Raw genomic sequence first — 12445 nt, 5'->3', positions numbered from 1 at the left:
ACCCTGCCAGCACTCCGGTATCGGACTTCCAGCCTCCAGCGTCACGACAGGAAGAATGTCTGTTTGTAAGTCATCCAGTTTGTGGTAATTTGTTATGGCAGCCCGAGAAAGCGAAGGGACCGTCCAACCAGTAGCACCCTTCCCGAGACGGTGGTGGGCAGGGCTCAATGTATTCGCCAGGCACATTGAGAAGGGAAGAGTGTCCCCAGGGGGGACAGTGCTCTTTGGGGGCCAGTGTCCGTAGGAGTCTGGATTGCTTCAGTCCAATGTTGTCTCTCCAAGACTTGAAAGGTCATCCCCAAATGCCAGGCTGACCACACTCCTTCATTGGCATCTCTTCCTGTCTGCCTAAACAAGATCCCTGTCCATCTAATAACAATGGATGCGGGGCACCTGGGTGGCTCAGTCGGTTGGGTGTCCGACTCTTGGTTTCGGCTCAGGTCATGATCTCAGGGTTGTGAGATTGAGCCCCGCATCAGGCTCCATGCTCAGTGCAGAGTCTGCTGGACATTCCTTCTCTCCCTCTCCCTCTCCCTCTCCCCCCACCCACTCACTCGTGTACTCTCTTTCTCTCTAAAATAAATAAAAGACAATGGCTGAGACTGGGAACACAATCACAGAAACAACCTTCAAGATAGGCTCCAATCTAAGTGATTCCACCACAAAATATAAAATTAGAAAGTGCCCTCAAGAGATAAATGGTTTCAATATTACTTAAACTGTTCCACAGCATTAAGAAGGACAATTTGCCAAATTCTTTGTTACAATGACAGACCAGCCCTAAAAGCTAATGAACATAGCTCCCCAAATAGAAGTCCGCAGAACAATCTCACTTTTGAATATCAAGGCAAACTTTAAAAATAGACTTTTAAGAACTTAGCACTCCACTCAAGAGCTGCATCCCCACAATGCAAGGCTGGTTCAATGTCTGGAAAACCATCAAGCATCCTTTTGAAAGATCAAAATGAGAATCTGTATACTTATCTGAATAAATGGTTAATTGGCTAATTGGAAAGAAAACAAAATTAGATTTCTACTTTACTCCTTACAATACGAAATTCAGATTAGGGGCGCCTGGGTGGCTCAGTTGGTTGAATGTCTGACTCTTGATTTTGGCTCAGGTCATGATCTCAGGATTGTGAGATTGAGCCCCACTGAGGGTGCCACACTTGAGATTCTCTCCCTCTATCCCTGCTCTGCCCCTTCCCTCACCCCCACCCCCATTTGCATTCACGCTCTTTCTCTCCAAAAAAAACAAAAAAAGAGAATGTCTTAAAAAATAAAAAAAAATACAAATTAGGTACCTTTTATCTATAGGGGGGCACAATTTTTTGAGGTTGGGAAGAGACTCAAAGCTGATGGCGTGGGCAAGGAGTAGGCCAGGGGCTTCAGAATCCAGCCATCGAGCTTTCTGCTCCTCTTCCTGCCTCTCCATCTGCAATGTCAGGATCACGTACAAGGACGTATCTATCTGTCTGTCCATTCATCTGTCCATCTAGGTGCACACCGGACACTGGGGACACAGCTTCCTGATCAGGCTCTGGTGCTCTCTCAAACTCTTCGTGCCATGAACTGGTCGCTGGGATCTTCATGAAGTTTCCGGTCTCTTGGTGGAGACAGATGTTGATCACATAATCCCATAAATGCATGGAAAACTGTGAGAAAAATGCCATACAGTGGGGCAGAGGTGACCTAGTCGTGGCATCAGGGTAGGTTTCCCTGAGAGAGTCAGTGTTGTGTTGAAGTCTGTCAGAGGGGAATTAACCAAGCACGTGTGTATATAATGCATATACGTGTGTGCACATTTCTCTGTGTATTTGCACACGTGCTTGTGTGTGTCTGTGAGGAGGGTTTCAGGAGAGAGGTCAGCCTATGTCAAGGTCCTGCAGCACCAGGTTCTCTGATGGAGATGAAAAGTCCAAGTGGGTGAAATGAAGAGAGCAAGGGGGCATGGTGTGTGGTGGCATCCAGGCTGAAGGGTTAGACCGGCTGGGATTAGGCAGGGCTTAACAGGCCATGTTTGCGATCTTGGTGATGGTGGAGGATGGGGGCGGGGCAAGAGGTGGAGGTGTCGGGAGTGGAGAAGGCCAGAGGAGAGATGGCGCTGGGCAGTAGTGATGGAGAGGAGGGATAGAAACTCACCAAGACCTGGGAAGGACTGACTACGGGGTGCTGGGGACAGGGAGGTGTCAGCGATGACACTTGGTGACATGCTGGATGGTGGCTTCATTCACTCAGGAAGGGACAGGACTGGAACCAGACCCAGTTTGGGAGGGGGGGTGGTACAAGCTCAAAAGGACAACTTGACAGTTCAATGTGCAATTCCACCAAGACATCCAATGCCAGCCATGCAGCGAACAGCCAGCTCTGAGAAGGAAGACCCTCAGCCTGAGACTCATCAGCCCCTAGGAGCCCAGTCCATCCTCACTGTTCGCGGATCCCCTACTTGTGAACTTGCCTGCTTGCTCCATTTGATTTGTCACCCCCAAATCAATACTCGCAGCATCTTGCAGTCATTCGCAGACGTTCCAAGAGCAGTGAAAATTTTAAGCCTCCTGACGTCCGCCTTCCAACTGCGGTGGGACGCGGTGGTGCTCTGCCTTTTTGCTTCAGCTGACACTGTAAACCAGATCCCTTTCGAGGTCTGGGTAATGCCAAAGTTTTTGTATTTCTGTGCTTTTTGTTGGTGACTAGGCTGGTTAAAACGGCCCCAAGTACAGTGCCAAAGTATTCCTAACTGCAAGAAGTCCGTGATGTACATCACGGAGAAAACACATGCGTTAGGTAAGCTTCATTCAGGCATGACCTACAGTGTTGTCCATCGTGAATTCACTGTTAATGAACCAACAGCGTATATTAAATATGGCGTCTTTAAACAGAAACACACATAAAATGCGGTTACGTATGGATCGGTTGATGGAAATGTGATCGGAGGCCGGAGGGAACCCAACCCCATATTTTCCCTGGGAGCAATGGTTTGGTATTTGCTTGTTCAGTGCTTGCAGCCACTTTGGGGAACATACCGACCACAAATACTGGGGACTGGTTGTAACGGATGTCATGGGTGGGACCAGAATATCAAAGAAGACAGCGCTCAGCCTGGTGCAGGAAGAGAGCCTGCGAAGGAGATGCGGACGGCAGCTTTAACGAGGCAGGGGGCCGCTTCACCAGCTGAACAAAAAGAACCTTCCGGCATCTCTGGCTAGGAGGACAGCTGAGAAAGGACTGAGATGTCCCTGGCTCTAGGTTGTCTTTTTTTTTTTTTTTAAGATTTATTTATTTATTTATTTGAGAGAGAATGAGAGTCAAAGAGCATGAGAGGGAGGAGGGTCAGAGGGAGAAGCAGACTCCCCGCTGAGCAGGGAGCCTGATGCGGGACTCGATCCCGGGACTCCAGGATCATGACCTGAGCCAAAGGCAGTCGCTTAACCAACTGAGCCACCCAGGCGCCCTCTAGGTTGTCTTTTGTGACCTCAGTGAAGTTGGGGACAGAAAGAGGGTCTCCTAAGAGAATGGGAGATGGGAGGGAGTAAGTTTAGGTACATCTTTGGGGGAGTTTGGCTGCAAAAGGAAGGGAGAAAGCTGGCGTTAGCTAGAAGGGGTGAGGGGCCCTGGGAGGGCTTTGTGTGTTTTGTTTCATCAGAGAGGATCTCATGGACAGGGAGAGATGGTGGTGTCGGGGGAGAGGAGGGGTCCAAGTCTTGGGTGGGGAGTAGGCTCGGACAGCGGAGCAGATAAAGGGGAGGGTGATGCAGGCGAGGGCAGTCTGAGGGTTTGGAAGAGGGGCTTTGGGAGTTTCTGGCCGAAGGTTCTAAGGACCTTTGTGAAGTGGGAAGTGAAGCCACTCGCTGAGTGGGAGGGGACAGGAATCAGAGGTTGGGGGAGAGAAGGCAGAGTTTTAAATAGTTATTGCAGAGTGTGGGGGGAGTGACGAGACTTCAGGTTGCCCCAAAGTGCGGAGAGCCCTTGAGGATTGCCGTGGTGGATGACTCTCCAGCTCCCCCCACCCTGCCCCCCTCCCCAGCTGCGCAGGGCCTGACCCAGGAGAGAGCACATTGTCTTTGCTCCTGAAACCCCTACTCCCACCCCACCCCCACCCCCAAATCAGCCGGCCACTTACCAGCATCACGAAGTGGTACTGATTTAGCAGAGAGGGCACATGTATTGAAATCCCAATTTAAAGAGATGCCAGTCTACAAATGACCAAAATCTCAGCCCAGGGAAACAGAAAGCAACTGTGGGGTGTGTTTTCAAGGCCCAGGGCTACCGGCAAGTGGCTTTAAAAGGAACTTTGCGGTCAGCTCTTTCTGCTTTGGAAGGATGGCCGGGAAGTTGGCTTTGGTCCCACGGTGCAGGTGGAAGGGAACCAGGGCGCTCTCGTCTCTGCTGTGGGCTCCATCTGTGCTTGAGAGCAGCTCTCCCCACGTGGCTGGCTCTGCTCCTGAGAATGAGCCAGGGGATGAAGCATCTCTGATGTGGAATGCACAGGAGCCCCACATATATGAAGCCAACAGACGAAAAAAGGCAGTTCAAAATAGATTCTGTCTACGGCGGAAAATGATTAAATGCCAGAATGGAAAAGATTGGCCAAAATGAGCCATTTTCAAGGCTCCCCCTCCCCGCCCCCCTCAGAGAGAATATGCATGTAGGGAACCGTGAGCCCAGAATCGAGAGCCAGCAGAAGAGGATCAAGAGGCCTTTTCTGGAGCTTTCTCTGCCTTGGTTGGGGTGATATTGGGGGTTCTGAACGTCTGTCCTGGGTTGGTCTTAGTGCGAAGCCCATCTCCCAGGCCTCCATGCCTGAGCACAGTCCAGGAGCCATGGTCCTAGGAACAGACTGCCTTTTTCCAACAGGCCCTACCCCAGAACAGTGATGAACTGGGAAATTTCAGGATCGATGTGGGCCACGGGGTGGGGTGCAGGCGAGCTGCCACCTTAGTGGGGAAGCTTGTATATGCACCGGCCCCTTCCGTGCAGGCCACCGACTCGGTCTCCCAGGATGGACAGAAGGCAGACCCATGGGAATCCCTCAGAAGGAAGACTTTCCTAGGAGAACACAGTGACATGCACGTCAGAACATCCCAAAGCACCCTAGGGGAAAAACTGTGGTGGTTTCCAAGGAAGTGGCTTTGTGAAAATTAAGGCAATGAAGGGAAAAATAGATAAATTGGACCGCCTCAAAATTAAAAACTGTTGTGCACTAAACAGAGTGAAAAAGCAACCCATGAAACGGAGGGAAATATTTGCAAATCATATGTCTGATAAGGGGTTAATATCCAGAATATATAAAGAACTACCACAATTCAATAACAATAAGGACCAAACCCCAAATGATCTGATTTAAAAAAGGACAAAGGACTTGAACAGAGGCTTCTCCAAAGAAGACATACAGGATGGCTCAGTTGGTTAAGCATCTACCTTTGGCTCAGGTCATGGTCCCAGAGTCCTGGGATCGAGTGCCTCATCAGGCTCCCTGCTCAGCAGGGAGTCTGCTTCTCCCTCTCCCTCTGCTCCTCTCCCCTGCTTGTGCTCTCTCCTCTCTCAAATAAATAAATATTTTTTAAAAAAGAAAAAGAAAAATGTTCAAAATGGTAAAATTTATGGTTTGTGTATTTTAATGCAATTTAAAAATAAGAAAAAAATTTAAATAAAAAAAAGCCAAAAAGCTATCAACCTAAAAAAAAAAAAAATTAAGCACAAGATTCCCTTCATTAATTTGGAGGAAATCTCCCAAGGCAAAAGTCAGTGAGTAGCTTTAGGGGCAGACATGGGGGGTGGTATCTCCTAGTGCTCAGGAGATAGGAGCCCGTCTACTGACAAGAAAGGAACAAACCAGGGAATCCCATCCTCTTTTCCTGCGTCAAACATGTGAGTCGACAGTGTTCCTGTTCGTTTGCCCTGAAACAGACCACGAGCTGCATGGTGCAGGAATAATGTCTTTCCCAGACGCCGGCCAGGTGGGCCTTGACCCTGGCTCTGTTTGCACACAGCAGGGACAGGTTAGCACATTTCAGTGACTCCCCACTCCCTTCTGCCGCCCGCTTGTCAGCTTGGCTCACCCTGCGTCCTAGGGTGCAGCCCAGCCCTTGTCTTTGCCCTTGGCTCTGGGCTCGTGAAGTTTACACTTTCTGCTTAAATCGTAGGAAATTCGATCTGGCCGAGCACCTCCCCGAGACCGAGCCATTTATCTTGTTTTGTTTGCAAATATCATATGCATTTTTTTTTTCTCAAGATAAAAATAGCAAGAGGTGCTTATTCGGAGGGTCCATCTGATGCCGGCCCCATTTGGACGCCAGGCCTGGGGTCTGTACTGTGGGGACTCAGCTTAGGGTGTATACATGGGGGAAACCCCGCAGGAGGCAGCACCCCGCTTCCCGGACACCCCTGGGGCCCCAGCCAGGAGTAGCCAGGAGCACCTCCGAGGGCCCTTTCCTGGGGGGCTCACAAGCCTCTTTCCGACCAGACCCCGAGGATGAGCAGATAGGAAGGGGCACCCGTAGATGCCGTACGCACAGGTGCAACTGCTTCTCTCCACTCCTCAGCACCACGTGCCCACCGGGCACTCAAGAAACCCACCTTGAAAGAACACTAAGCTCCCAGATCTGTCTTTAGGACCAGCAAGCTTGTTCTTGTAATAGCGTGGCTGGTGGTGAAGAGCCAGATTCCGGAGTCTGTGACTGAGTTTAACTACTGGCCCCGTGACCTTGTGTCCTCGTCTGTAAGATGGGGGACAGCGATGGAATATTCCTTCCTGGGGTCTGTTGTGATGTTTCCGTGGTTTAATTTACATACCAAGCACTTAAAAGTCTGCCTGGCGCAGGGTCATTTCTATAGGATGCGATTATGGTTGCATCCTAATAAATGGAGATGGACTTCCCCCCAAAAGGAAACCAACACGTGAGATAATTTCAAGGACATGATGTCCATGAAGAAAAGCAAACAGAGAAGGAAGACCTTAATTTGAGAACACAATAACATGCAGATCAGGACGTTTCCAAATGCTGCAGGAGAAAAACCATGGTGATTTCCATTTGAGGGGCTTTTTAAAAATTAAAATTTGATTACCCAAGTAATATATAGAATACCTTCCCCCATATAAAAATTGGAAATATCGCACATAAGGCTTATCTGGAGCAGTTCCAGAGAGGGGGTGGGACACACGCAAGACCCCCCACCTTTCATCCCAGGCACCTATTTTGAATCTGTTCTTGCCTACATCATTCTGCCTCCCTGGGAAAGGTGTTAGTTCATGGTAGAAGAGAAAGGTTGTCCTGGCCAAACACAAAGGGATTTATAAGTTCTCTGACCTGTTATTTAGATGGGTTCTTTTGAGTTCCTCCAAAAGACCACACTGAGACCTTCTCCCTGGGGGACCCCTGCCATTCCCAGACAGAACCCTCTTGCCAGCATGGCCATTTCTGGCTTCCTTTGGAAAGAGTCATAATGACAAGGCAAAAAGGCTTTTCCTTACCATCCTCCATGACTGCAAACCTAACACCTACTTCCAAAGCATTAGCTCAGCGTGGTGGTGGCAAGGTCCAGGGATCCACTTTCCTTGATTAAACAGAGAACACATTTGCCAACCAGAAGTTATGGATTCCAGACTTGGGGTTGGGCTAGATTCAGAGTCTGTGGGGCCCCCAGTGCAAGCCAGCCTCTGGGATGGTGACCAAGAGTGCATTTCCGGTCCCCAGACCATGTGTGGATCGGCCAGCACAGAGATAGACCCAGAACAAGGGACCCCCCCCTCCTCCCCCTCCTTCCTATGCCCATTTCTGAGGGCACGTCCTTCATCACCAGACCCCAAACTCTTAGGCTTGGCTTTGGTTTCAAGCGTTAGCAGAGGGAGAGTGGGCGCTCCAGGACAGAGACTCACTCTTGCGTGTTACTTCTTAGTGCAGCCATGGCCATGACAGATACTATCTCGCCAAAGAACATCAAGGTTGTTCTATCCAGCTGCAGAGGTGACAGATTCTGTTCTCTTCCCCAAATGGGAAGAGTCCTAGGGTGTCAGAGCACATCACTCAGTCCACTCCTCTTGCTTTCACGTGAGGAAATTGAGCCTCAGAGGGGGATGGGTTTATCCAGGGCCATTGCCAGGCTTCCAGAATCCCAACTCCTCCTCCTGGCATGGATACCATGGCTCTTCCTGTACCATCTGGGATGTAAGGGAGCAGAATACCTCAGGAAACCGCACAGGGTCATGGTTAAGGGCACAGGCCCTGGGCTCAGACTGCCCAGGCTCAGCTTCTGCTGGGCTACTTACCAACTTTGGGACACCAAACCATCATTTAATTCCCATTTAATAGCCATTTAGTTTCAGGGAGTTCATTTATAAAATGAAGATAGAAATAGAAGCTGTTTCATACAATAGATGCCCAGTAGCTGACATGTGGTCAGGCAGTCAATAAATTCTAGATATTATTGTTATTAATTTTGACATCTTTCTTTCTTTTTTTTTTTTTTTTTTAAAGATTTTATTTATTTATTTGGCAGAGAGAGACAAAGCGAGAGAAGGAACACAAGCAGGGGGAATGGGAGAGGGAGAAGCAGGCTTCCCGCTGAGCAGGGAGCCTGATGCGGGGCTCGATCCCAGGACCCTGAGATCATGACCTGAGCCGAAGGCAGACGCTTAACGACTGAGCCACCCAGGTGCCCCTAATTTTGACATCTTTCATTGAGGCCTTTTGGTGAATTAGAGAAAGTTTATAATCAGGGGAAGGAAATGAGGGCATTCCTTTGCTATCTGTGGCCAGGTCCGTAAATCAGAAGTATTGCTTTGGGTTGCCACTAACATCCAATCATGCCTAGAGACCATATATAAATTTAAAAAGTCTAGGGGTGCCTGGGTGGCTCAGTCGGTTAAGCATCTGACTCTTTTTTTTCTCTTTTTTTTTTTTAAATTTTTTTATTGTTATGTTAATCCCCATACATTACATCATTAGTTTTAGATATAGTGTTCCATGATTCATTGTTTGTGCATAACACCCAGTGCTCCATGCAGAACGTGCCCTCCTCAATACCCATCACCAGGCTAACCCATCCTCCCACCCCCCTCCCCTCTAGAACCCTCAGTTTGTTTTTCATAGTCCATCGTCTCTCAAAGCATCTGACTCTTGATTTCAGCTCAGGTCATGATCTCAAGGTCTTGAGATCAAGCCCCTCTTTGCACTCCGTGCTGAACTTGGAGCCTGCTTAAGAATCTCTCTCTCCCTCTCCCTCAGCCCCTCCCCCCTCACTCTCTCTCAAAAAATGTAAATTTAGAAAGTCTATTTGTAATAACCGCTTCTAGCCGTAGATACTTTGAATCCTCTAGAAGAGGCTATTTGATTTCCTTAATTAAAATATGCCAAATATATCCCATAAAAGCCCCAAATCCTGGGGCACCTGGCTGGCTCAGTTGGTAGCACCTGTGTCTCTTGATCCCAAGGTCATGAGTTTGAGCCCCACATGTGGTATAGAGTTTACTTAAAATAAAAAATAATTTAAAAAAAAACCCTCAAATCCCTTCACACCCACTAGGATGGCTATAACTTAAAAAGCATAACAGGTGTTGGCAAGGATATGGACATAGGACCGCCCCCCCATGCACTTCTCGGGGAAACATAAAATGGTGCGGCCACTGTGCAAAACAGTATGGCGGCGCCTCAGAAAGTTAAACATAGAATTGCCATATGACCCAGCAACTCCACTTCTAGGTATATGACCAAAAGAACTGAGAACAGGTCCTCAAACACTTGTACGCAAATGCTCAGAGCAGAATTGTTCACAAGAACTCAAAGGTAGAAACAACTCAAATGCCCACTATTGGACAAACGAATTCACAAAATGTGGCATACACAGACCGTGGAATATCACGCGGCCATGGTAAGGAGTGATGGACAGATACATGTTACAATGGATGAACCTTGACGATATCATGCTCGGTGAAATAAGCCAGACACAAAAGGACAGATATTGTATAATCCCATTTGCATAAAATATTCGTAGTAGGGAAATCCATAGAGAGAGAAAGTAGGCTGGTGGTTGACAGAAGAGAGAGGAGGGGGTTACGGGTAGCAATGGCTTATCAGTATGGGGTTTCCCTGGGGGGTGATGAACGTGTTTTGGAGCTAGACAGAGGTGGTGGTTGTACAATATTGTGAATGTGCTTGATGTCACAGAATTGTTCGCTTTAAAATGGTTCACGTTAGGGGTGCCTGGGTGTCCAACTCTTGGTTTTGGCTCAGGTCATGGTCTCATGGTTGTGAGATCGAGCCCCAAGTCGGGCTCCGCACTCAGCGCAGAGTCCACTTGAGATTCTTTCTCTCTCCCTCTTCTTCTCCCTCCACTCCTCCCCCCTGCTCTCGCTCTCTCTCTAAAATAAATAAATAAATAAATAAAGTGATTCACGTTATGTTAAGTAAATTTCACCTCCATGAACGCATACACGCGTGCACACACCCCCATAACCTAGCCATAAGGAATTTTCATGGAGATGGCAAATCAGGGCCCTAATCACTGATTTAGGCTGGACCACACAGCAAGTTAAAAACAAAAGAAAAAATGACCTTTAAGGGTCTCTGTGTCCCCCAGAACGTGGCAGCTTCAACCACAAAGACTTCTCCTCCCGGGTGGGCTTATCCAGAAAGAACCCCGATGGTGTCAGGAAAGCGTTTACAAGCCTAGACCAGGATAGGCGTGGCCTCGTTGAAGAGGAGCTTGGGTAAGAATTCTCCAATATGCTAGTTTGGGGTGGGGGCTGAAAGGATGAACCCAGAGTTAAAGGTCCCTGGAGCTGTAGCTCCTGCATAGATTGAGGACAGCTCCCCGGGGCAGGTGACCTGTCTTTCCAAGCCCCCCTCAGCACCTCTGGGCCTCCCTCCTGGCCCCAAAACCATGCCATGTTCTTATGGGCTCTTCCTGCAGAGCTTTCTCCATTCTTCCTGGGGCCTGACCCACAAGGAGACAAAGAGCTTCCTCAAGGGGGTTGATCAGATGGATACAGCAGTGTGGAGTGGGCAGCAAGTGGGCTGTGACTCCCTCCTCCTGGAGCCCATGTACCCATCCGCACCTGCCCTCGGGTGCTTCTCACACCCACCTGCCCCGTCTACCCAGACCCCCCTGCTGGCTCCCCACAGTGGCAGGCAACAGTCCCTGCCAAACCCAGCCCCCCCTTTATTATTATTATTTATCGTTATAGAAGCCTCAGTCTCATTTATTTAAAGATCTTTAATTTCTGGGGCGCCTGGGTGGCTCAGTCGGTTAAGCGTCTGCCTTCAGCTCAGGTTGGGATCCCAGGGTCCTGGGATCGAGCCCAGCATTGGGCTCCCTGCTCAGCAGGGAGCCTGCTTCTCCTTCTGCTTCTCCCCCTGCTCATGCTTTCTCTCTCTCTCTCAAATAAATAAAATCTTAAAAAAAAAAAAAAAAGATCTTTAATTTCTCCAGAACTAAGTCTGCCTAAGCAGGGCTGTGATTCTCAGCCAGAGGCAATGGTGGCCCCATTTGTACGCGTCACAACCAGGGGGAGACGGTGCTATGGGCATCTGGCGGGCAGAGGCCAGGTACCCTGTTAGACCTCCTACAACAGCCCCCCCACAATAAAGAATGATCCTGCCCCAAATGTCAGCGGTGCTAAGGTGCGGAGCCCTGTACCGGGCTGGTGACCCGTGTGTGTTGGGAGAGAAGATCCAGGCCCAGGGTTCTCCAACCCTGACTAACCTTCAAACCGTTTTGAAGGGAGAGTCTTGGCTGGGACCCCTGAGAAGATACTCACAGAGTCTGAAGGCTCCGCAGATCTCTGTTGGAGAAGGAATGACTTGACAACCTAAACTCTTATTCGACGAAGATCTATCCGTTGCGAAGTATTGTTAGAATCAAGGCTGGATGTTGAAACTGCTAAAATAACTGTTTAAAAGACTGGAAAGGGGCCCCAGGGAAGTTTCTGGGGTGATGGAAGTGTTCTATAGCTCAGTCTGGGTAGTGTATGCATGAAAAAAATATTCCTCAAGATTTATGCATCTCAACTAAAAACCAACAGCTGAGGAAATTATAGTAGCAGAATGGGATGTGAACCGAATAAGCTTTCTCAAGTAAAAACTGTGGAGAATTCTTGGGATCTCCAGGACACTCTGAAATTCCAAGGATTTCTACTGTTTGGAAAAAGTGGCCGTGGGCTCCACGCCCTGCTACTCCCCCAGCCCTCCAGGACCTGGTGTGCTCATCTGTAGCTGGGGTGAGTGGTCCCTACTTGCTGAATCGCTGTGAGGACTGAATTGTGATGGGCATGTGGGAGGCAGTAGATCACGGTTTAGGGGAGGAACAGGGACGGGGATCCGGCTGCCAGGGTTGATCCCAGCTCCGTGACCGGGGCCCACGACTCTCTGAGCTTTGCTTTCCATCCAGGTGAAACAGTCAGCAGTACTCCCTGCCTTGGGGGAATGAATAATTTGCCAATCAACCTAAT

The sequence above is a fragment of the Halichoerus grypus genome, chromosome 6 (assembly GCF_964656455.1).
Source record: "Halichoerus grypus chromosome 6, mHalGry1.hap1.1, whole genome shotgun sequence".
Lineage (NCBI taxonomy): Eukaryota > Metazoa > Chordata > Mammalia > Carnivora > Phocidae > Halichoerus > Halichoerus grypus.
The sequence above is the reverse complement of the archived record's forward strand: the minus strand, read 5'-3'. Positions refer to the sequence as shown.